Raw genomic sequence first — 25,451 nt, forward strand, 5'->3', positions numbered from 1 at the left:
CATAAAGTGCAAAAAGACAGACCAGGAACTGGAATAAGATATTTACAATGTATACAACCCAATAAACAATTACTGTTACCTGTTACAGTTTTAAAAGAGAACCCAACAGAAAGAGGGTGAGAGGTATGACCAGGTATTTGTGCGTGTGTGTGTGTGTGAGAACAATCTATTTCCTTTTTGTGAATAAAAGGGAGATAGATGGCTCACAGACAAAGGAAAAGATGTTCAAAGTCATTAACAATCAATAAATGCACATTATAACCACAATGCACATTTCATATCCAGACAAGTAACAAGTGTTGCAAAGGATATAGATCAACTATAACTCTTAACACAATGCTAATCGAAGTACATAAATTGACAAAATAGCTCACCAAAGCATAAACTGGTACAACCACTTCAGAAAACAATTTGGTATCATTTTATAGTTGATCATTCATACCCCATAGTCCAGCAATTCCACTTCTGGTAAACAGCATACCACAGTGGTATTTCAACATTCTTTTTACTCATGAACCACAATAAATGCTATTAAAGATTACACTCATACTTTAAAATGACATCTAAAAAATTTCAGTCCTAACTTTAATTGCAAAGGATGAACTGCTAGAGTATCACAGTGACATTTTAAAATAACACTGACATACCATTGGTTTAAAATGTAATTATTACAGCAAAGAGTTAGTTCATCAAAAGATAACTAGTATACATGCTGGTGTGTGTGTGTGTGCGCGCACTCTAAGTCACTTCCGCTGTGTCCCACTCTTTGTGACCCTATGGATGGTAGCCCGCCAGGCTCCTCTGTCCACAGGATTCTCCAGGCAAGAATACTGGAGTGGGTTGCCACGCCCTCCTCCAGAGGATATTCCCTGCCCAGGGCTTGAACCTGTATCTCATACACCTCCAGCACTGGCAGACAGATTCGTTACTACTAGCACCACCTGGGAAACCCTATATATGCTGATAACTAAACATGAAAGTTGCATTTATTGGAACTGCAACTCTTGAGGAGATGGAAAGTGTCTGCATTAAAAGAAATGTTCCCTAATAGCTGCATGTATTTTAAATTATCCTTTAGTTCCATGGAGAGTTTTTCAATTGGGACATTACCCTGGTAAGATTCCATGCAAGTAGGCGGTATGCGTTCCTAATTTAAGGCAGAAATGCTACTCTGAAGGCGGAGGTGGGCAAGTAGAACCAAGAGGAAGCTTCTATCACAGGCTTTGCTAAGTCACTTCAGTCGTGTCCGACTCTGTGTGACCCCATAGACGGAAGCCCACCAGGCTCCCCCATCCCTGGGATTCTCCAGGCAAGAACACTGGAGTGGGTTGCCATTTCCTTCTCCATCACAGGCTTTAGGCATTACTAATTTTAGGAAAGGATTCACGTGAAATTTAATGATCTACAAATTGATTCATTAATATCACTTGTGCCCAAATACCTCTCAGAAAATCTTTATTACCTCCCTGGAAGGCATTTATCCCAGTGTGAAAAACAGAGAAATTCTTGCAACTGTGTACCAGAAGAAATATGTAAGAATCTTCAAAACAGCAAAACCTAGAAACAACCAAAATGTTCATCAATAGAAGAATGCATACACTGTGCTATATTCTCCAACAGAATATTACACAGCCATGAAAATTAATGAGATGTCTATCTGAATATCAGTGACTCTCAAAAACGTAACATTGAGTGAAATAAGCCAGCCCAACAAACTGTATTCAGTATTCCTTTTTTAAAATTAAAAAACAATAGAAACCACACAATATACTGTTGAGGGATATACACATATTTGATAAAATTATTTTTAAAACACAAAGAATGACACACAATTCAATCGAAGTCACTCTGGGGATGGTAACATTCAAAATCGGTCATTTTGATTCTTGGATTGACTGGTGGGTTGAGAGGCATTCATTTTATTGTCCTGCTTCACAACTTGCACAACACATATATTTTGAAAGCATTAAGTATAAATAGTACATTAAAGAGGAAAAAAGATTTTTAAAAATCCATTCATCATATGCAAAAAGTAATTAAATCACTTCACCTGCCACTAAAGAGGTACATCTAACATACCATGGAAATCTTTATCTTACATCAACCATAGGAAGTACATTAGGTACAAAATAAATGTTCACTGCAATTAATTTTATGAGAACCTAATGAGATAAAAGATTGAGTCAGCTGTGAGATAGGAACATAGGCTTTACACAGGGCCAGAGCAGAAGCCAAGGTGGCTGTAACCAAATTTAGCTGCAAGTTAAAGTTATAAGGAGGCTGGTCAGTAAAGAAGAAGCAAAAATGTTAAGTCAGGTAACATAAAGGGTTTAGCAACAGTGTGAGGAAACGGGTGTCTTCACTCAGTATCAGTCAGAGTGATGAGTTAGTGCAACCACTTTGAGAGCTTCTGTGATATTTGGTTACACTGAAGATGCATATATCCTACTATGCAGCAAAATCCACTATTAGGTGTATTTTCTCAAGAAATTTCCAAACGTGTGCATAAAGCAGACAAATACAAAGATGTTCAAGGCAGGACTGTTTTTAGAGTCAAAAACCTTCAAAGTCCATCAGTAGGAAAACGGATCAGTAAATTTTCATACGTTTATACAATGGAATTCTATACCAGCAATTAAAACAAACCAAAAACATTTATCCAATTTATTCACATGTAAATCTGAAATGTGATGTTGATCAAAAAGAGCAAGTTGCAAAAAGCCACATACTGTTTAATACCATTAAAGTTTAAAATACACACTATATATTCTTTATGGATTCACCGTGATCAAAGTATAAAATATGCAAGGAGATATACACAAACCTAAACACAGTGACTACCTCTAGAAAAGGAGGGGCGGGAATGAGAGCACCTCCACATTTTGCCATTTTAGTTCTATTAAATTAAGAAGATCTGAAGTAAATTCGGCAAAATAATTACATCTGTAAATCTTAGTCATGAATTGGTTAGATCCCATTCTGTATTCTATGTGTGAAATCTTCCAGAAACTGAAAAGAAACAAAATCCCAGAAAATTAGGCAAGAGTAAGAAAATTGAGCAAATGAACAGGGAGAAACAGAGACCAAAAACACAGCCCTTGAGCGCAGAGCACGAACCTTTGAGCAAGAGGAGCAGCTGGGTTTCTAATGTGTTTCAAGTTTCCTTCCCTGTGAAGCCTTGTAATAAATCCCATCTCCCTTAGGATAAAACGCAGATTTCCTCCAATACAAAACGTACCTAACCAGAGCTGTAATTACGAGGAAATTGCTCCTAAAGGAAGACTGAAACCTGTAAGCTGTCTACCTTGTTTCCATCGCCAGGACCCTGGGCAGAAACCAAAAGATGTCATTTCTGTGAACGCCACAAAACACTTATGTGAACCGTTAAATATCATCAAGAACGTCTAAGACTGGCTTGAATAAATGTATTTGCCCAGCTGTCGTGTATATATATTTTGGAAGAAGTCTGCCATGGAAGATCTTTGGGCATCTCAGGAGGCCTCTAAAAACGGTACGCCACACGGGTACCAAACAACATTCACCTACGCCTTAGCTCCACTTTTGGCCCCTGGCCCCTTATTCCGTCCCCAGAACAGGCTGACTCGACATCCTAAACACTAAGGAGCAGCTAGCCGGACCCGCGGCTGTCGCTTCCTCTTCCCATTAGCGATGGAGAGTGGGGGAGAGGAGGCTCCGAAGAGGCGCAGCGAGCACTGCGTTCATGTCTCCCTCCCCCGACCCCCTCCCCGCACTCGGCAGCCATTCCCTCGAAAACAGGTGGCGCATTTGTAAAGAACGCAAAACACGGAGCGGGGGGGGTGGGGTGGGGGGCGTGCAAGAACGTTCACCAACACTCTCGAACGAAAACCGCACCCCGGAGAGCACGCGCTCGCTCGGACCCAGGCACGCGGGGACACGCGAGGACGCACCCCCGCGCGGGCGCTGATGCACGGGGGTGGGTCACGACTGCAGGCGACGCGGCCACGCGCGCGGAGGGCCTTGGGGGGCGAGCACCCCGAGAGGGGGGCTGTGACACCCAGGCGGGGTGGGCGGCGAGCACCCCGAGAGGGGGCCTGTGACACCCAGGCGGAGGGGGCGCCCACACAGCCGCGGCGCCCACGCCCGGGCCGGAAAGAATCGGCACGGACACAAAGGGGCCGGGAGGGGAGACAGCTCGCGTGCCGAGGATAGCGGGGGTGTCACCCGCGCACCGACGGCGACGAGCGCGCGCGGGCGGCGGGGGAGCCGCACACACACAGGGGCTTCTGCCACCTTCGCACAGGGGCCCCGAGGCGCCCACACTGGCAGAACAGGGAAACCAGACAAAAGAGACACACCTACTGGGGTCGTCGACAGCGGCCGCGGCTGCCCCCACCACACACACTCACACCCCCCGAACCGGCGCCATTCCCCTCTACATACACTGCAAGCACCGCAGCCCACGACGCGGGGCGACGCGCACACACCCACACTCACCACACACCCACGGACGGGGTGTAGCGGGCTGCTCGCCCCGGGCATCTCGGCTGCTGCGCGACACGCTGACACATCCGGCAGCCCAGCCGCGCTCCAGCTGTGCACTCACGCGAGCTCGCAGCCCGCGAGCCTCGGACGCAGGCAGCCGCGGCCGCCTCCTCAGGCCCTTTACGTCAGCCGCCGGGCGCGCGGGCGCGAGGGCGTGAGCGGCGGAGGGGGGGCGGGGAACGTGCGTCACGTGAGCCGCAACGCACACGCGCCGTCGCGCACGCCGCGCCCCCCCGCCACCGCTGCAAGCCCCGGGATCTTACGCTCGCCCCCGCGCTCCCGAGCGGCTGACTGACCCGAGTCGCGGTGCGCTTGCGCGCGGGCAGGGTTTCCGTGGCGACCGGGCGTTTCGCTGTTTGGCCTCTCTCACCCTCCTGCGCCGAAGCCTCGGCCCTGGGGTGGCCGAACGGGCAGCGGCGGGGGAAGTCGGCGCTTGTAGGACCCAAGGTCGAGTGCCACCCCGCAACCCGGGGCGGGACTCGAATGAGAAAATTGATCTACGAGAGGGCAGGGCCCAGTTCTGGGTGTCGAGACCCAAGTGGGAGGGCCCTTGCGCGCGGGCCCCCCATCCCGCCTTGCCCTTCCTTCCCTGTTCTCACGGAGGCGGAGCCTGCAGAGCTGGGGTGGCGTTCAGTCCTCACGCCCCGCTCTCCCTTTGCCTCCCCACACCTTTCACTGCAGGATGTGCGCGCTCACGTGAGGTTGGGGGGCTGGTTGCAACTCGTGCAGGCAACGTTTGGGTGCTTGTGTGCACGTGTGCAAGCAGGTGTGTGCCGGAGGTCAGTGCGCAGGTGTCTCCTCTTTGGTTTACTGGAGAAACGCAGAGGCCGTGCCCATAGCAAACCGGTGAGGTTATAATAGACCCATAGTGAAAATGAGTGGATCACTGACAGATGACTTGTTTTTGTTTTCCCCCACAGAATATCTAAAGCCACGGGGAAAATGGTGGAAAATTCACCGTCGCCATTGCCAGAAAGAGCGATTTCTGGCTTTGTTCTTTTCTTAAGCTCCCAATTTGAGTTCAGTAAGTACTCTCCTGATGGATGGCCAGGGCCTGTCTCTGATATTCAAGTACAAAGAAATTACTCCGTTTGTTAGTAGAATGTGCACACGTGAACTGTGATTCTTTCTACCTTTGTCTCTTTTTGAGAAAACCTGAAGAGAACTCTTGTCTCTTCAGAGTGTTCAATATGCCAGACATGAGCCTGAAAGATTTAATCTCAACAAATCTTCAAAAGTGCCTCTCCAGGAAGGATTGCAGAGGGAATGAAGCCTGATCCCTGCCCTAAAGAAGGTCTTGGTTTTGTGGACAAGACAGAAGATTAAATCTCAATTAATACACTGTGATACTTGCCATGGGAACCTAGTGAAGAGATAAGAGATCAAAATGGAAATTCAGGGAATTCCCTGGCGATCCGGTGGTGAGGACTCTTGAGTTCTCACTACCAAGGCTCATGTTCGATTCCTGATCAGGGAACTAAGATCCCACAAGGCGCTGAGGCAGTGCAGTCAGAAAAATAAAGTCAGAGTTAATTTTTCTCCCAGGGGCTTTATCTTCAACAATAAGAAGGAAGAAGTGGGAAGGCCTTGAAGGAGGCATGGTGAGGTTTGGAGAGGAGTAATCTGGTGTGTCCCCAGTGCAGCTGTGGGAGCTTGGGAGGAAAAGGAATCAGGCTTCAGAAGTCAGCTGCACCTCACATCCTGGGATGGTCCCATTTTTACAGATCAGAAAGCTTGTTCACTGAGACACCATATTCCCAGAGTCATACAGCAGGCCTCATGTCTCTCCCTAGAAGGATCTGAGAATTAAGGAGAGAAGTGGGTGCCCAGAACTTTTGAGAATGTTGTGGAAACCAGGGAGATGGAATGGCAGTGCTTCTGAACCCTAACTGCATCAGTATAACCCATCAAGCTGTTGACTAGGGCAGTCTATGAAGAAGTTATAGCTTGAGTCCAAATCCTGACTCCTCCACAGATTTGCTTTGTGGAGGACTGTTTGCATCTTCGATTCTTCAGATGCCTCATCTGTGGAAGGGTGGTCATGTCTGTCAAAAGCTAAGGAAGCATAAGACAGTCCTGTGAGAGAGAAATTGTCATTAGTGTCCTCATTTGCAGATGAGAATATTGAGCACACGGGACTTAAATAATGTGCCCAAGGTCCCACCACTGTTAAATGATAAAGCTGAAATTTCGACCCCGGCACACTGGGTTGATGTCACTTGGTGCCTCTTTATATCTGTTGTAAAGATAAGTTGCCATCATTTACACAGAGCACTTAGAAAAATGAGTAACATAGGAACTGTAAGTACAGATTCCCCGCGAAACTAGAGGTGGCTTGGGTGGTAAAGAATCTGCCTGCAGTGCAGGAGACCTGGGTTCAAACCCGGGGTCAGGAAGATCCCCTGGAGAAGGGAATGGCTTACCCACTCCAGTATTCATGCCTGGAGAATTCTATGGACAGAGGAGCCTGGTGGGCAAAGAGACAGGCACAACTGAGCAACTTTCAGACACATGCATTCTTATGAAACCTTGGAGAGCCAAAATGGTATAAAATGAAAGGTACATTTGCTAACTAATGCACAAAAGAAGTTGAGCTCATGCGCTCAATTTGATACAGATACTCAGTTCAGGTAAAGATGCTCACAGACACAGTTCAAAGCTGTGGCGGCTTGGCGCTAAGATGCTGAGTGTAGCCCTGGGAAAGGAACTCGGACGAGCTTCTCTCCCTGCTCTGGGTGCGCACTGCCTCTCCCGCAGCTCCCTGCCAAACAGATGCAGAAAAGTTTTTTAGTAAAAGCAAAAATCCTCTTCAGATTTCCTTTGGTTAAAGAAAACATACTACTATGGGTCTTTTCCAAGAGCAAAATGGCTTAAAGTGGACTTTCAAAAAGTGGGGGCTACCTGTACTTCACTGGAGTGGGTTGCCATTCCCTTCTCCAGGGGAATTTCCTGACCCAGGCATTGAACCTGGGTCTCCTGCATTGCAGGCAGATTGTTTACTAGCTGAGCCACCAGGGAAGCCCAATTAAACGTTAGCTACGACCTGTTATCATCATCATCATCATTTTTGCAAATCTGTGTCCTATAGAGTATTTGAAGGATTAGAAACTATACAAATAAATAAAAGCAATGGTTTTAATAAGACTTAAATCCAACAGGACCCACAACCAGAAATTGATTCCACAAATTTTTCTTGTGTGCTTACCATGTGCTGGGCACTGTTACAGAGCAGAGATAAGCCGAACAGCCCCAGATTTCCTGCTCTCAGAGCCTGTATTCTGCTGGGAGGGACATGGTCAATGGACAATTTACATAAGTAAAACATACAGAATGTCAGATGATAATGTGTACCTTGGGGAGAAATTAAGCAAGAAAATGGGTAAGGAATGGAAGGAGCTTGCTGTTGTAAGCACAGCTGTCAGGAAGTGCCTCACTGACAGATGAGTTTTAGGCACAGACAGAAAAAATGACAGTTGCCATGGCAATGTGGAGAAAGAGCCTCTCAGACAGAGAACAGCCAGTGCAAAAGCCTAACGATCCTGGTGGTTTGAAGGAATTGATGGGGGTCATCAAACCTGAGACAGTGAGGCAGAAAGTAATAAGGGAGGTGAGAGGCCAGTACCCAGCAGTTCTAATAAAGCATAGTGGTAGGTACACAGGGCTTACATGAGTCTCTCTGTATGTTGAAATATTTACTGAATTTAAAAGCTAATTGTAGGGACTTCACCACTGGAAGGCTTAAGAATCCGCCTTCCAATGCAGGGCACAATCCCTGGTTAGGGAACTAAGATCCCACATGCTGAGGAGCAGCGAAGCCAGGGCACCTCAACTAAGACCCAGACCAGACACAGCCAAACAAATAATTTAAAAAAAAAAGCTAACTGTCTTAATCTGTTTAGGCTGTGCCTGGGTAGCTTAAACAATAGAATTATTTCTCAGCTCTGGAGGCAGGGAAGTCCCAGCTCTGGAAGCCAGCCAGCATCGTTGGGTTCTCGGTAAAGGCCCTGATGTGGTTTGCAGACCGTCACTGTTTTGCCGTGTCCTCACATGATGGAGGACCAGAGCGCACAGCCCTGATCTCTTCCGGGTCTCATGAGGACACTGATCCCATGATGGTGCCCCATCCCTCATGACCTCACCTATACCTAACTGCCTTTCAAACGCCCTGTCTCCAAATCCACCACAATGGGGATAGGGTTTCAATGTAGTCCATTTAGGGGGAGGGGCACAAATATTCCACCCATAACCGTAGTTGTAAACTGTGATAATGGCTTTGAAGGAAATAAAGGGAAATGGCAAGGGAGTGAGAGGGTGTGGTGTGCGGCTGGGACACAGCTGGAAGAGCAAGCTGGGACACAGCTGGAAGAGCTTTCCCACTGGGGAAAGGCTCTCTGAAGGTGACATTTGAGCCCAGGTTGGAAGCAAGCTAAGGAATCAAATGCACGGAAAGAGCCAGAAGAAGAACATTCCAGGCAGATGCTTAACTTACAAGCTCAGTTACCCTGCGTCTGAAGGTTGTGTGAAGTGCAGACATGAGACGCTGTCTGGAGATGAAGCGTAGTGTGTAAGGACTGGACCTTGGAGGGACAGGCAGGAGCCTGGTCATTTTAAGATCTTACAAAGGCTAGGAAGGACTTTGGATTTTATTCTAAAGCCATCAAAGTTCAAAAACTGGCAAATGATGCCGTCTGATCAGTATTTGGGGGAAATCTCTCAGTGCAGTGTGGAGAATCTCTTCAGGGTTGAAATTACTAGACCCCACTCTGAAAACCTGGGAGTCCTCTTTGTTTGCACTTCTTCTCCTCCCCCAGCTTGTTCATCTGCTCCTGCCATTGCGCCTGCTGTGGCCTCTCCTCCACAGAAACGTCTTAGACGCAGCTCTCAAAGCAGCACGCTTGAGATCCAGGCCTGAACTCCCCAGATGAAAACCTCTGGAGCCTGGATGGTTATTTCTCTTGGTGGGTGGGTGGGTGGGTGCATGCTCAGTCATGCCCACCAGGCTCCTCGGTCCATGGGATTTCCTTGGCAAGAGTACTAGAGTGGGTTGCCATTTCCAACTCAGGGGATCTTCCAGAAATACTCAATTATCATCCTCCTTGCCCAAAACATAAAGTTCACGTTCCTCGCCCACAGTCTTCCATGAGCTGGGACCCATTCACTTTTCCAGCTGGTGTCTCACCGCTCGGAGACTCCCACCCTATGCCCCAGCCACTCCAAGATGCATGGGGTTCCCCAGATACGTTGCTTCCCCTTCCTGCTGTTAACCAGTGCTCTGACTCCTGCCTGGGAGTCCAGGGTGAATATATGCCCTGAGTTGTTGTTCCATCTCAGTAATTGTTAGCTCTGAGACCTTGGGCAAGTGACTTAAATTCCCTGTGCCTTAGTTTTTTTCATCTGTGAGTAAGGAATAATCTTGGCACACACTTCAGAAGGGTCTGAGAGGGGTCACATAAGACAGTGTCCGGGAGGTTCCTGCCACTGATTCTGGCTCATTTCGGTCGCCCACAGGACTTGTGAGGATAGACACCATGTCTCATTTTTCTTCAGAGCCTTGACCTTTTCATCACACCTAGCATATAGCACGGAGAAGGCAATGACAAGCCACTCCAGTACTCTTGCCTAGAAAATCCCATGGAGGAGCCTGATAGGCTGCTGTCCTTGGGGTCACTAAGGATCAGACACGAATGAGCAACTTCACTTTCAATTTTCACTTTCACACATTGGAGAAGGAAATGGCAACCCACTCCAGTGTTCTTGCCTGGAGAATCTCAGGGACGGGGGAGCCTGGTGGGCTTCCGTCTATGGGGTCACACAGAGTTGGACACGACTGAAGTGACTTAGCACCAGCAGCAACGTATACCAGAGGAGAAGGAAATGGCAACCCACTCCAGTGTTCTTGCCTGGAGAAGCCCAGGGACAGGGGAGTCTGGTGGGCTGCCATCTATGGGGTCAGACAGAGTCAGAAACGACTGAAGTGACTTAACAGCAGCAGCAGCAGCATATAGCAGATGTACAATAAATACTCATTCATTTAATTAGTTAAACTAAGCAAGTTTCTCTTACCTTGGTCGTGGGATATCTCGAGGGGACATCAGAGGGCATACACACTGAAATCATAATCACAGATCACAGATCTGATCACATGGACCACAGCCGAATGTGGTCCACTGGAGAAGAGAATGGCAAACCACTTCAGTATACTTGCCTTGAGAACCCCATGAACAGTATCAAAAGGCAAAATGATAGGATACTGAATGAGGAATTCCCGAAGTTGGTAGGTGCCCAGTATGCTACTGGAGATCAGTGGAGAAATAACTCCAGAAGGGATGGAGCAAAAGCAAAATCAATAACCCAGTGTGGATATGACTGGTGATAGAAGCAAGGTCCGATGCTGTAAAGAGCAACCTGGAATGTTAGATCCATGAATCAAGGCAAATTGGAAGTGGTCAAACAAGAGATGGCAAGAGTGAACATAGACATTCTAGGAATCAGAAATGGACTGGAATGGGTGAATTTAAATCAGATGACCATTATATCTACTACTGTGGGCAGGAATCCTTTAGAAGAAGTGGAGTAGACATCATGGTCAACAAAAGAGTCCGAAATGCAGTACTTGGATGAAATATTAAAAACGACAAAATGATTTCTGTTCATCTCCAAGGCAAACCATTCAGTATTACAGTAATTCAGGCCTATGCCCCAACAAGTAACGCTGAAGAATCCAAAGTTGAACAGTTCTATGAAGACCTACAAGACCTTTTAGAACTAACACCCAAAAAAGATGTCCTTTTCATTATAGGGGACTGGAATGCAAAAGTAGGAAGACAAGAAACACTGGAGTAACAGGCAAATTTGGCCTTGGAGCCCGGAATGAAGCAGGGCAAAGGATAATAGAGTTTTGCTAAGAGAATGCAGTGGTCATAGCAAACACCCTCTTCCAACAACACAAGAGAAGACTCTACACATGGACATCACCAGATGGTAAACACTGAAATCAGATTGATTCTATTCATTGCAGCCAAAACTGGAGAAGCTGTATACTGTTAGCAAAAACAAGACGAGGAGCAGACTGTGGCTCAGATCATGAACACCTTATTGCCAAATTCAGACTTAAATTGAAGACAGTAGGGAAAACCACTAGACCATTCAGATATGACCTGAATCAAATCTCTTATGAATATACAGTGGAAGTAAGAAATAGATTTAAGGGACTATATCTGATATATAGAGTGCCTGGTGAACTCTGGACAGAGGTTCGTGACATTGTACAGGAGACAGGGACCAAGACCATCCCCACGGAAAAGAAATGCAAAAAAGCAAAATGTCTGTCTGAGGCGGCCTTATAAATAGCTGTGAAAAGAAGAGAAGCGAAAAGCAAAGGAGAAAAGAAAAGATATAAGCATCTGAATGCAGAGTTCCAAAGAATAGCAAGGAGAGATAAGAAAGCCTTCCTCCGTGATCAATGCAAAGAAATAGAGGAAAACAACAGAATAGGAAAAACAAGAGATTTCTTCAAGAAAATTAGAGATTCCAAGGGAACATTTCATGCAAAGATGGGCTTGACAAAGTACAGAAATGGTACGGACCTAACAGAAGCAGAAGATATTAAGAAAAGGTGGCAAGAATACACAGAAGAACTGTACAAAAAAGATCTTCACGACGAAGATAATCACGATGGCGTGATCACTCACCTGGAGCCAGACATCTTGAAATGTGAAGTCAAGTGGGCCTTGGAGAGCATCACTACGAACAAAGCTAGTGGAGGTGATGGAAATCCAATTGAGCTATTTCAAATCCTGAAAGATGATGCTGTGAAAGTGCTGCACTCAATATGCCAGCAAATTTGGAAAACTCAGCAGTGGCCACAGGACTGGAAAAGGTCAGTCTTCATTCCAATCCCAAAGAAAGGCAATGCCAAAGAATGCTCAAACTACCGCAAAGTTGGCACTCATCTCACACGCTAGTAAAGTCATGCTCAAAATTCTCCAAGCCAGGCTTCAGCAATATGTGAACCGTGAATTCCCAGATGTTCAAGCAGATTTTAGAAAAGGCAGAGGCACCAGAGATAAAATTGCCAACATCCGCTGGATCATGGAGAAAACAAGAGAGTTCCAAAAGAGCATCTATTTCTGCTTCATTGGCTATGCCAAAGCCTTCGACTGTGTGGATCACAATAAACTGTGGAACATTCTGAAAGTGATGGGAATACCAGACCAGCTGACCTGCCTCTTGAGAAACCTGTATGCAGGTCAGGAAGCAACAGTCAGAACTGTACATGGAACAACAGACTGGTTCCAAATAGGAAAAGGAGTGCGTCAAGGCTGTATATTGTCACCTTGCTTATTTAACTTATATGCAGAGTACATCATGAGGAACGCGGGGCTGGAAGAAGCACAAGCTGGAATCAAGATTGCTGGGAGAAATATCAATAACCTCAGATATGCAGATGACACTACCCTTATGGCAGAAAGTGAAGAGGAACTCAAAAGCCTCTTGATGAAAGTGAAAGAGGAGAGTGAAAAGGTTGGCTTGAAGCTCAACATTCAGAAAACAAAGATCATGGCATCTGGTCCCATCACTTCATGGGAAATAGATGGAAAAACAGTGGAAACAGTGTCAGACTTTATTTTTTTGGGCTCCAAAATCACTGCAGATGCTGATTGCAGCCAGGAAATTACAAGACGCTTACTCCTTGGTAGGAAAGTTATGACCAACCTAGACAGCAAATTAAAAAGCAGAGACATTACTTTGCCAACAAAGGTCCGTCTAGTGAAGGCTATGGTTTTTCCCGTGATCATGTATGGATGTGAGAGTTAGACTGTGAAGAAAGCTGATCGCCGAAAAATTGATGCTTTTTGAACTGTGGTGCTGGAGAAGACTCTTGAGAGTCCCTTGGACAGCAAGGAGATCCAACCAGTCCATTCTAAAGGAGATCAATCCTGGGTGTTCATTGGAAGGACTGATGCTAAAGCTGAAACTCCAATACTTTGTCCACTTCATGCGACGAGTTGACTCACTGGAAAAGACTCTGATGCTGGGAGGGATTGGGTGTGGGAGGAGATGGGGACGACAGAGAATGAGATGGCTGGATGGCATCACCGACTCGTAGGACATGAGTTTGAGTGGACTCCGGGAGTTGGTGATGGACAGGGAGGCCTGGCGTGCTGTGATTCATGGGGTCGTAAAGAGTCGGACACGACTGAGCGACTGAATTGAACTGAACTGAACTGAATTGAGCTTCACTGAATTATAAGGTAGGCCAGGTTTTGAGGTTTACCTTTTTCTTTAATTTGTATCTGGCTTGCTGTGATCATGAGAGTCCACAAAATTTTAACCATTTCTCATTCACAATTGTATCTTTGGAATTTCAGAAATATTCGCTGGAGCAAAGAGCCTGTGTAATTAATTTTGTGTTGAAATAGATCCAAGAAAATCATGGATAATGTTTTTATTCATTCTATACATCTAACAGTGGAGTAGGAAATGGCCACAGAAAGAAACTATCTTGCCTGGTAAATCCCATGAGCAGAGGACCCTGGTGTTCTATATTCCATTTCGTTGCAGAGTTGGACAAGACTGAACATACAAACATACATGAACTTAGTGTCAGGTGCAATTGTGTTCCCTTTATTATCTCATAGGACATTGTGTCACTCACACTGAAGGGCTTAACATTTTTCTAAATTATCTCTGTGACTTTATTAAAGTCCACTGGCTGTTTCTTTACCTTCAAAAAAAGAAGAAGAAGAAGACATAAACGACAATGTAGCCTATATGGAGGGTCTTATGCTTCTTTTTCTCGATCCAAGATTTGAAACTTCTTTCCTAGTATATGAAATAAAGACACTGTTTTGACTTGATAGAAATTGGTCCACTGGGACGTTTCTTTTCCTATTTGGGAATGATAAATCCTAATTTAAGTTTTCCCTTGTCTAGACCAGTAAGGAGCACAACGGAAAGATCTGGCACTGAGAGGAAATCATAATCTTGATACCCATATGTATCTCTTCCTTTCCAAGAGCAGACTGCTTTATGCATTGAACAGGTCTGTTGTAGAAAAAAAGAACCCCAAGAACTTTCCCCCACATATGTGTGGCTTTTAGTCCTGTCTTTCCTATGCTGTCTCATCATTTTTTTATGTCACATATGAAAGGGGTTATTAGTTCCATCGTATTACCTACTTCTTTCCATGGCAAGAGTGAGCATATTCTTCATATTCTTTCCCACGAGTTACGTGACCTTTACCAAGAATTTATCAGGAAGGCTGAGACTCCCTCTTCTGAAGGAGTTCTCAGTATTAGTGAAGTTTTCCAGGCCTTTTTGGCATATTTGTCTATTTCACACTTTAATGAGATTGATAAGAGGTCATGAGGGTTGTTCAATTGTCTTCATGAGCAACAGATAAGAAGTACTTATGGAGGTACCTGATGCTCAGGGGAACATGGAGATGATGTTAGAAAGAAGAAAGGATGGGCTTCACAGTGACATATCTGAAGGCCTCAGTCACAGTGGGTTAGACTACTCATTGCTACAGTAAAAGAAATGTGGATGGCAATGAAGTCATAAGCATTCATCTCATGAGCCTAAGGCAGACATTAGAAAGTCCGGTTTAGATTTGAGATCAAGCTGGTTCACCCCCGCTAGGCTGGGTATCGATGAGTGGATAGAGTCAATGAGAGCTAGCTGAGAGAAAAAGAGACTTTTTTTCTTTTTCCTGTAATACAAGTGAACTACTTTCATGCTTACTGATTTCTCGTCAGAGCTTCCTCCACACTACTATATCAGTCAGCCATCTCATGGACTCATCCTTCTGGGCTGTCCCACAGCACCAGTTTTGCATGCCTTGCTTCATGTAATGAGCTTCAACTGGTTATCTGTTCTCCATATGATAATATACATGCTTCAGTGTTTCATGTTTCAATGCTATTCTTTCCTAGCATCCCACCCTCACTTTCTCCCACATAGTCCCAAATTCTTTTCTTTATATATGTGTCACTTTCATTGTCTCCCTTATAGCATCGTTGTTACCTCTCTAAATTTCATATATAAGATTTCATATACTGTGTTGGTGTTTCTCTTTCTGGTTTGTTTCCCTCTGTATAATAGGCTCCACTTTCATCCACCTCATCGCACTGACTCAATCGTGTCCCTTTTTTAACAGCTGAATATTCCACTGTGTATATGGATAGCATCATCCTTAACCATTCATCTTTGAACCAGGCATCAAGGTTGTTTCATGCAATGAACATCGGAGTACATATGTTTCATTGAATTCTAGTTGATTTGGTTTGTATACCCAGAAGTGAGATCGCTGGGTCATATGGTAATTATATTTTCGTGTTTTTTTTTTTTTTTAAGGAATCTCCACACTGTCCTCCATAGTGCCCATAGTAGTGTGCATTCCCACCAACAATGTAAGAAGGTTGCCTTTCTCTGCTCCCTTTCCAGCATTGTTGGCTTGTAGAGTTTTTTGATGGCAGTTTTTGATGGTAGCTTTTTGACCAGTGTGAAATGCTACCTCACTGTAGTATTGATTTGAGTTTCTCTGATAATGGGTGATGTTGAGCAGATTTTCGTGTGTTAGTTAGACATCTGTACGTCTCCTTCTGAGAAATCTCTTTAGTTCTTTGTCCCACGTTTTGATTGGATTGCCTATTTTTCTGGTATTGAACTGCATGAGCTGCTTGTATATTTCGGAGATTAATTTCTTGTCAGTTACTTTTTTTACTAATATTCTCTCTCATTTGGAAGGCTGCCTTTTCACCTTGTATTGTTTCCTTCATTGTGTAAAACTTTTAAGTTTAATGAGGTCCCATATTTGTTGTTTTTATTTCCATCACTCAGGTGGGTCACAGAGAATCATGCTGTGATTCGTGTTAAAGTCTGTTCTGCCTATGTTTTCCTCTGAGAGTTATATAGTTTCTAGACTTATTTTTATTTCTTTAATCCATTTTAAGTGTATTGTTGTATAGGGTGGTAGAATGTGTTTTAGCGCCATTGTTTTACAGTTGTTGATCATTTTCCCCAGCAGGGCATTTTAAAGTGGTTGTCTCTCCTCCATTATATATTTTTGCCTCTTTTGTCAAAGATGAAGTGTCCATATGTGTGTGGATATATCTCTGGGCTTTCTATATTTTTCCATTGATCTATATTTTTGTCTTGTGCCAGTACCTTTCTTTCTTGATGACTGTAGGTCTGTAGTATAACCTGAAGTCAGACAGGTTGATCCCACTATTTCCATTCTTCATTTTCAAGAATGCTTTGACTATTAGAGGTTGAAATTTTTTGTTCTTGTTCTGTGGAAAAAACAACAACAGTAACAACACTGGTAGATAGCGGTGAACCTATGGTGTTTTGGCTGGTGTACTCATTTTCACATATTGATTCTTCCGATCTAAGAACCTGACATATTTCTCTGTCTGTTTCTATTATCTTTATTTCTGAAGTGTTTTAGGTTCGACATATATATTCAGGTCTTTTGTTTCTTTAGGTAAATTTATTCCTAAGTACTTTATACTTCTCTTTGCAATGGAGCATGGGATTTTTCCCATTAAAATTCTGAAGCATTATCAGTTTATGGGTCAGAGAGTTCTTTAACAGTTTCCTTTCCGTGAGAACCTGGATATGAACTGTAGTCTTCTTTTGAACTTGAAAGCTTATTTTCAAGAGGTAGTGGTATCAGTCTTTTCAAGGTTTGCTGTAACAGCATGCCATAAAGCAGGTAGCTTCAATCAATGTTTCCTCATGTTCCAGGGACCTAGCCAGTAATCAAAGGGTTACCAGATTTGCTTTCTTCTGGGTCCTCTTTTGGATGGTGGCACATCATCACATGGCTTTGTCTTCACATATAAATGTCTCTGTTCTTTCTGTGTCTTCTCTTCTTTACTTATAAAAACCCAGTTCTGTGTATCAAAATATCTACCTAAAAACCCTATTGGCAAAAAGGTTCAGAAAGAAATTATACATTGCTCACAGTTTTGACACTGTAAAAGGTACAGTAAGTTCAGTTCAGTAGCTCAGTCATGTCCGACTCTTTGTGACCCCGTGAATCACAGCATGCCAGGCCTCCCTGTCCATCAACAACTCCCGGAGTTCACTCAAACTCATGTCCATCGAGTCGGTGATGCCATCGGCTTCAAAATATACATTTTGAGAGGACAAAATTATTCTACAATATTGATTTTCTTCTTTTCACTTGTTACTATTGTATTCTAATGTGTCTCTGAGTGTTCACCCCACTAATCAGATCTACCCAATTCAGAATGCAGATTGTTAAGAAAAATGGGTTGTTTGGGACTCATACAACTGTAAACAAGATTCAGAGTTTCTTGCCAACCTCGATATCCTCTACATAAAGACATTAGAGAAAGAAGAATATTTATTTTGTATAAGTATTAAACCAAACTGTGATGCACATATACAAAAGACAAAATTTTTGTAAGGTCAAAATACATATATATTATACATGTATACTAGCAAATCAGTTCATTACAATATTTTCAAAGTTATAATTATTCTTCAAATAGACCTGATGACATCTGTCACAGTAATTTGGTCCTTAATTAACTTGATAATTGGGATAACCATCGGTGTTTCCTAGTTTGTTTTTATTTTATTATTATTTTAAATGTATTTATTTTAATTGGAGGCTGATTACTTTACAATATTGTATTTGTTTTGCCATACATTGACATGAATCCGCCCCGGTCCCCATCTTGACCGCCCTCCCTCCTCCCTCCCCATCCCATCCCTCTGGTTCATCCCAGTGCACCAGCTAATTTGTTTTGTACTGGAAAAGGGTAGTCTTCTCATGTACACATGAGAGAATTTGGTTTTGAAATGAGGCACTCTCTCTCATCCACATAACTGAGACATAAGATGCTACTGCTAAAAATACTCAATATTATTAGGCTAAGTTATTTCCAAAGATTGGCATTTAAATACTAGAGGTTTTCATTGCAGAACAATGCAAGATGTGTGGCTTATGCCTTTAATTACACCAAACTCCTCAAAGCTTTCAACACAGCACACTCAGAGGAAATGTAAGTGAGGGTTGTGATTAGGTGTTGAAACTATATTGTTGTCAGATCCTCTGTTGTTGAGGTAAAGTCACGGTCAGGTAATACTGTTTCTGTAAAACTGTACTGAAGCAAATATCAATCCGTATCCTGAAAAGAAGTATTCTAAAATGACTTTCATCATCCAACATCCTGGTTAAGAGGAAGGTTTCTTTCTGAAGGCTGGTTATCTTGTCTGGGTTCAGGCTAGATCTCAATGTCTGGTCTTGGGTCTCCCATCAGTGCCCAGTCCCAGCTGAAGGGGAAGCTATCTGTTCTCTGTGTCCTTCTCTTTCCAAGGTTCTCATGCATTGTCCAGTCATTTTAATGAGGGAGTCAGGTGCCCGAAGTACAGTTGGGCCTCGGTCTTTTCATACTATCCAGAAGAGGGCTGGGTGTCGTAGACTGTTACCCCTATAGTTGGCCACAAACTTTAGATCATGGAGGTGAGCATCGGACATGTTGGCTACTTCTTCGAAACCTGCAGAAGGCCTCAGTGAATGGCTCCATCAAGGGAACTGTGCCTCTGCAATACACAGCCTTTTGCCTATCCCGAAGTTCTGCCTTTCACTACCTGGCCCTAGGGTAGAAGGCCTAGAAAGTCTTAATCAATGGGAGCAACATATATTCTAGTACACACCATTGAACGTGTGACTGTGGTTGGAGTTGTATTTCCAACTTCACTAATAATCTTGAGCTAAGATCTGCAGATCTATGTCCGTCCTGTCTCTATTAGAACATCATCCTTGAAGAAATATTTGACCTACGATACAAGTTGGTAACTTGAACAATCATGGTCCATTTTGAATAGGCTCAGATAACGACTTTCAACTCACTTTTTTTTTTATTATTTTATTTTTGTTATTTTTATTTGAGGCTAATTATTTTACTCAACTCTACTAAAGTCATGCTCAAAATTCTCCAAGCCAGGCTTCAGCGATATGTAAACCGTGAAATCCCAGATGTTCAAGCAGGTTTTAGAAGAGGCAGAGGAATGAGAGATTAAATTGCCAATATCGGCTGGATCATGGAGAAAGCGAGAGAGTTCCAGAGTAACATCTATTTCTCCTTCATTGACTATGCCAAAGCCTTTGACTGTGTGGATCACAGGAGACTGTGGAACATTCTGAGAGATGGGAATACCAGACCACCTGACCTGCCTCTTGATAAACCTGTATGCAGGTCAGGAAGCAACAGTTAGAACTGGTCATGGAACAACAGACTAGTTCCAAAAGTGGAAAAGGAGTACATCAAGGTTGCATATTGTCACCCTGCTTATTTAACTTATATGCAGAGTACATCATGAGGAACTCTGGGCTGGAAGAAGCACAAGCTGGAACCAAGATTCCTGGGAGAAATATCAATAAAAGAAATGCAGATGACACTACCCTTATGGCAGAAAGTGAAGAGGAACTCAAAAGCCTCTTGATGAAAGTGAAAGAGGAGAGTGAAAAGTTTGGCTTGAAGCTCAACATTCAGAAAACGAAGATCAAGGCATCTGGCCCCATCACTTCATGGGAAATGGGAAACAGTGGAAACAGGGTCAGACTTTATCTTTTAGGGCTCCAAAATCACTGCAGATGCTTATTGCAGCCAGGAAATTAGAAGAAACTTACTCCTTGGAAGGAAAGTTATGACCAACCTAGATAGCATATTAAAAACCAGAGACATTACTTTGCCAACCAAGTTCCATCTAGTCAAGGCTATGGTTTTTCCCGTGGTCATGTATGGATGTGAAAGTTGGACTGTGAAGAAAGCTGATCGCCAAAGAATTGATGCTTTTGAACTGTGGTGCTAGAGAAGCCTCTTGAGAGTCCCTTGGACTGCAAGGAGTTCCAACCAGTCCATTCTAAAAGAAATCAATCCTGGGTGTTCATTGGAAGGACTGATGCTAAAGCTGAAACTGCAATACTTTGGCCACCTCATGCGACGAGTTGACTCACTGGAAAAGAGTCTGACGCTGGGAGGGATTGGGGGTGGGAGGAGATGGGGACGACAAAGAATAAGATGGCTGGATGGCATCACCGACTCTGTGGACATGAGTTTGAGTGAACTCCGGGAGTGGATGATGGACAGGGATACCTGGCGTGCTGTGATTCATGGGGTCGCACAGAGTTGGACAGGACTGAGCGACTGAACTGAACTGAGCTGAACTGAGTTATTTTACAATATTATATTGGTTGGTTTTGCCATACATTGACATGAATCGACCCCGGGTGTACATGAGTTCCCTTCCTGAACCCCCCTCCCACCTCCTACCTCCCCTTATCCTCCCTCTGGGTCATCCCCGCACACCGGACTTGAGCATCCTTTAGCATGCATTGACCCTGACCTGGCGATTCGTTTCACATATGATAATATACATGTTTCAATGCCATTCTTCCAAATCATCCCACCCTCACCCTCTCCCACAGAGTCCCAAAGACTGTTTTATCCATCTGTGTCTCTTTTGTGGTCTCGCATATAGGTTTATCATTTCCATCTTTCTAAATTCCATATATATGCGTTAGTATACTGTATTGGTGTTTTTCTTTCTAGCTTATTTCACTCTCTATAATAGACTCTAGTTTCATCCAACTCATCAGAACTGATTCCAATGCATTCCGTTTAATGGCTCAGTAATATTCCATTGTGTATATGTACCAAATCTTTCTTATCCATTCATCTGCAGATGGACATCTAGATTCCTTCCGTGTCCTGGCTATTATAAACAGTGCTGCGATGAACATTGGAGTACATGTGTCTCTTTCAATTCTGGTTTCCTCAATGTGTATGCCAAGGAGCGCAATTGCTGGATCATACGGCAGTTCTATTTCCAGTGTTTTAAGGAACCTTACACTGTTGGTGGAAATGCAAACTAGTTCAACTCACTTTTTCTAAATTCACATATTATTACTTACACCGTCACGTGTTTAATGTTTCTGTCACCTTGTAACTGAAATATTTTACTTATCTTCATGCACTCAAGGACTCAAATATTGCAAATGGTGGAAACATTTATTTGTTCACTGCTTGAGGTACAGTTGACTTGTAATATTGCTTTAAGCAATTTTATTTTATAAAAATTATACAATCTTCTTATTTTTTGTAATATATCAAAATTAATGACACTTATGTGTACATAAATCCCTGAATTTTTAGACTTCCTTCACATTTAGGTCAACAGAGAGCACCAAGTAGAATTATTTTATCTTCTTTACTCCTTTTTCATAAATTAGTTTAAAAAAATTAAGTGGACGGTGAGCATAATCGAATATTGGGATGGGTTTTGTAATATACACACATTAATGACCCATAATTATACAAGGGGAAGGTCAGTTTTAGTTCAACCTTAAAGAAAGCCAGTGACAAAGAATGTTCACACTACCACACAATTGCAATCATCTTACTATTACTACTACTAAGTCACTTCAGTCGTTTCCGACTCTGTGGGACCCCATAGACGGCAGCCCACCAGGCACCCCTGTCCCTGGGATTCTTCAGGCAAGAAGGTTGCCATTTCCTTTTCCAATGCATAAACGTGAAAAGAGAAAGTAAAGTCGCTCAGCCGTTTCCAACTCTTAGCGACCCCATGGACTGCAGCCTACCAGGCTCCTCTGTCCATGGGATTTTCCAGGCAAGAGTCCTGGAGTGGGTTGCCATTGCCTTCTTACACACTAGCAAAATAATGATCGAAATTCTCCAAAACAGGCTTCAACAGTACATAAACCATGAACTTCCAGGTGTTCAAGTTTGGTTTTTAAAAGGCAGAGGAATCAGAGATCAAATCGTCAATAACTTTTGCATCAGCAACACAGGAAGAGAGTTCCAGAAGATGAAAGTCTATTTCTGCATCAATGACTACACCAAAGCCATTGACTCTGAGTCACAACAAACTACGAAAAATTCCTCAAGAGATGATAATACCAGACCACCTGACCTGCCTCCTGAAAAAATCTGTATGCAGGTCAAGACGCCACAGTTAGAACTGGAAATGGAACAACAGTCTGCATCCAATGGGAAAGGAGTACGTCAAGGCTATATACTGACATGCTGATGATGTAAATTAAATGCAGATTACATCATGCGAAATGCCTGGTTGCATAAGCACATGCTGGAATCAAGATAGCCAGTTGAAATATCAATAATCTCTTATCTGGAGATGGCACCATGTTTATGGCAGAAAGGGAAGACGAACTAAAGAAATTGATGAAAGTGAAAGTGGACAGTGAAATAGATAACATAAAACTCAAAACTCAGAAAACAATGATGATGTCAACAGGTCTCATCACTTCATGGCAAATAGAAGGGGAAACAATGGAAAGAATGAGAGACTTTTCTTTCTCTTTCCTTTTTTTTTTTTTTTGGCCAGGAGTGGGGTTTGGGGTGTGGAAATGTATTCAAAATCACAGCAGATTGGAAATGTAGCCATAAAATTAAAAGATGCTTTTTCTTTGGTAGAAAAATATGACCAAACTAGACAGCATATCAAACATCAGAGAGATTCAGTTCAGTTCAGTTCAGTTCATTTCAGTCGCTCAGTCGAGTCCGACTATCCGCGACCACGTGAATCACAGCACGCCAGGCCTCCCTGTCCATCACCAAATCCCGGAGTTCACACAAACTCGTGTCCACAGAGTCGGTGATGCCATCCAGCCATCTCATTCTCGGTCGTCCCCTTCTCCTCCCGCCCCCAACCTTTCCCAGCATCAGAGTCTTTCCTAGTGAGTCAACTCGTCGCATGAGATGGCCAAAGTATTGCAACTTCAGCTTTAGCATCAGTCCTTCCAATGAACACCCAGGATCGATCTCCCTTAGAATGGACTGGTTGGATCTCCTGGCGGTACAAGGGACTCTCAAGAGTCTTCTCCAACACCACAGTTCAAAAGCATCAATTCTTCAGCGATCAGCTTTCTTCACAGTCCAACTCTCACATCCATACATGACCACGGGAAAAAACATTGCCTTGACTAGACGGACCTTGGTTGGCAAAGTAATGTCTCTGCTTTTCAATATATTATCAAGGTTGGTCATAACTTTCCTTCCAAGGAGTCAGTGTCTTTTAATTTCCTTGCTGCAATCAGCATCTGCAGTGATTTTGGAGCCCAAAAAAATAAAGTCGGACACTGTTTCCACTGTTTTTCTATCTATTTCCCATGAAGTGATGGGACCAGATGCCATGATCTTTGTTTTCTGAATGTTGAGCTTCAAGCCAACCTTTTCACTCTCCTCTTTCACTTTCAACAAGAGGCTTTTGAGTTCCTCTTCACTTTCTGCCATAAGGGTATATTTCTTTGTAGTCAAAGTTATGGTTTTACCAGTAGTCATGTATGGGTGGGAGATTTGGACTATAAAGAAAGCTGAGCTATTTGGACTATAAAGAGAGCCAAAGAATTGATGCCTTTGAACTGTGATGTAAGAGAAGAGGCTTGAGAGTCTTTTGGATTGCAAGGAGATCCAAGCAGTCCATCCTAAAGGAAATCAGTCCGGAATATTCAATGGAAGAAATGATGTTGAAGCTGAAACTCCAATACTTTGGCCATGTGGTATGAAGAACTGACTCATTGGAAAAGACCCTGACGCTGGGAAAGGTTCAAGGTGGGAGGATAACAGTAGACAGAAAATGAGATGATTGGAGAGCATCACCGACGTAATGAACATGTGTTTGAGTAAACTCGATGAGTTGGTGATGGACAGGGAGGACTGGCATGCTGCAGTGCATAGGGTCACAGAGATTAGTCAATGACTGAGCCACTGAACTGCACTGAACTGAGCATGGCCCTACCCATCAGAACAAGAACCAGTTTCCCTTAGTCAGTTGTTCCCATCAGGAAGCTTCCACAACCTCTTGACCTTATCCATCAGAAGTCAGATCAAATGAAAACCATAATCTCAGAAAACTAACCAAACTAATCACATGGGACAGAGCCTTGTCTAACTCACTCAATAAACTATGTGCCATGCTTTTAGGGCCACCCACGTTGGACGGATCATGGTAATGGGTTCTGACAAATCGTCATCCTCGGAGAAGGGAATGGAAAACCTTGTCAGTATTCCTGCCTGAAGAAATCCATGGGCAGCATGTAAAGGCAAAATATAGCATACTGAAAGACAAACTCCAAGGTTTGTAGCTGCCCGATATGATATGGGAGATCAGTGCAGAAGAAACTCCAAAAAGAATGAAGTGATGGAGCCAAAGCCAAAACAGTACCCAGTTGCAGATGTGACTAGTGACGGAAGAACACCCCGATGCTGTAAAGAGCAAGATTGCATAGGAACTTCAAAGGTTAGGTCCACGAATCAAGGTAATGGCAAGCCACTCCAGTAGTCTTGCCTAGAAAATCCCATGGATGGAGGAGCCTGGTAGGCTGCAGTCCGTGGGGTCGCTAAGGGTCGGACACGACTGAGCGACTTCACTTTCACTTTTCACTTGCACACATTGGAGAAGGAAATGGCAACCCACTCCAGTGTTCTTGCCTGGAGAATCCCAGAGACGAGGGAGCCTGGTCGGACATGACTGAAGTGACGCAGCAGCAGCAGCAGCAGGAAGGGGTCAAAACGGCGATGTCAAGAGTGAACAGTGACATTTTAGGGATCAGTGAACTAAAATGAACGGGAAAGGATGAAATTAACTCAGATGACCATTATGTCTACTACAGTGGGAAAGAATCCCTCAGAAGAAACGGAGTAGCCATCATAGTCAACAAAAGAGTCTGGAATGTATTATTTGGTGGCAATCTGAAAAACGACAGAATGATCTCTGTTTCTTTCCAAGAGAACCCATTCAATAGCACAGTAATCCAAGTCTGTGCCCTGACCAGTCATGCTGAAGTAGCTGAATTAGAACAATTCTATGAAGATCTACAAGACTTTCTAGAACTAACAGACAAG

At 43.7% G+C, this 25,451-nt stretch overlaps 1 protein-coding gene across 2 annotated transcripts in view; it reads right to left on the bottom strand.

Annotated features, from left to right (window-relative positions):
* The window catches only part of LOC148773064 (E3 ubiquitin-protein ligase TTC3-like), a 128,635-nt gene extending 124,047 nt beyond the window's left edge, over nt 1-4,588 (bottom strand). The window contains exon 1 of one of the 2 annotated variants that reach the window (XM_088834496.1): nt 4,477-4,588. The gene's annotated coding sequence lies outside the window, so the exon portion shown is untranslated. The remainder of the gene's footprint in view (nt 1-4,476) is intronic. The other variant, XM_088834497.1, reaches the window with a different exon arrangement.
* Between the last annotated feature and the right edge of the window lie 20,863 nt (nt 4,589-25,451).

The sequence above is a fragment of the Moschus berezovskii genome, chromosome Y (genome assembly GCF_049115385.1).
Source record: "Moschus berezovskii isolate FMDL1 chromosome Y, NW_MosBer_1.0, whole genome shotgun sequence".
In the NCBI taxonomy this organism is placed as follows: Eukaryota; Metazoa; Chordata; class Mammalia; order Artiodactyla; family Moschidae; genus Moschus; species Moschus berezovskii.